Source organism: Salvia miltiorrhiza, chromosome 6 (genome assembly GCF_028751815.1).
Source record: "Salvia miltiorrhiza cultivar Shanhuang (shh) chromosome 6, IMPLAD_Smil_shh, whole genome shotgun sequence".
Taxonomy (NCBI): Eukaryota; Viridiplantae; Streptophyta; class Magnoliopsida; order Lamiales; family Lamiaceae; genus Salvia; species Salvia miltiorrhiza.
Window position 1 is genome coordinate 36,430,285 of NC_080392.1, and position 757 is coordinate 36,431,041.

A 757-nucleotide genomic window follows, 5' to 3' on the forward strand; every position below is an offset into this window, starting at 1 on the left:
ACTCAGTTTCTCGATATCTGCGACACTATTAAGCAGAATGGAGTGCCACCCAGAGCTATTAGGATGAAGATGTTCATCTTCGGATTCTCACTCAGGGACCGAGCTAAGGAGTGGTTTAAGAGTCTGGACAAATCAGATATTACTAGATAGGAGGATTTGTGTAGAGCTTTCTTGGCAATGTACATTCCTCCTTCAAAAGCTCAGAAGATCATTGCCGAGATATCTCACTTTGCCCAGCTTGGAGATGAAACCATTCATGATGCCTGGGAAAGATTCCGTGAGCTGCTCAGAAACTGTCCCCAACATGGTTTCACAGAGGATCAGCAGATCATTTACTTTTATAATGGTCTGACTGGTCTAACGAAAAGTATGGTGGATGCTACTGCTGTTGGATGTTTGCTTCATAGGAATACTAAGGAGGCCTATCGTGTGATGGAGGAGATGGCCTCTAATAGTTATCAATGACCGAATGACAGAAGTTCTACAAGGAGGATCGCAGCTGCCCAGGAACAAAATTATGATGATTTATAGGAAAAATATGCAGCTTTCCAAAAGCAGATCAGTTCCTTGGCACTTGATAAACTAAGTGGTAGTTGTTTAGTACCAGTAAACTAAACAGTTCGGTCCCTTGGCACCTGGTAAGCCAAGTGGTTGTTGTTTAGTACCAGAAACTAAACTAGGTGGTTACCTTGGTACCAGTTAAATCAAGAAGGAGTTCAGATTAAAAGGTTCTGGCTCCAATTACCTTAGCATTAGC

General features: G+C 42.4%; 1 non-coding gene across 1 annotated transcript; it reads right to left on the minus strand.

The window, feature by feature from the left end:
- Positions 1 to 204: 204 nt before the first annotated feature.
- LOC130991119 (small nucleolar RNA R71) lies at positions 205 to 311 on the minus strand. Its single transcript, XR_009091082.1, has one exon. It is a non-coding gene; the product is annotated as a small nucleolar RNA R71 (small nucleolar RNA).
- Between the last annotated feature and the right edge of the window lie 446 nt (positions 312 to 757).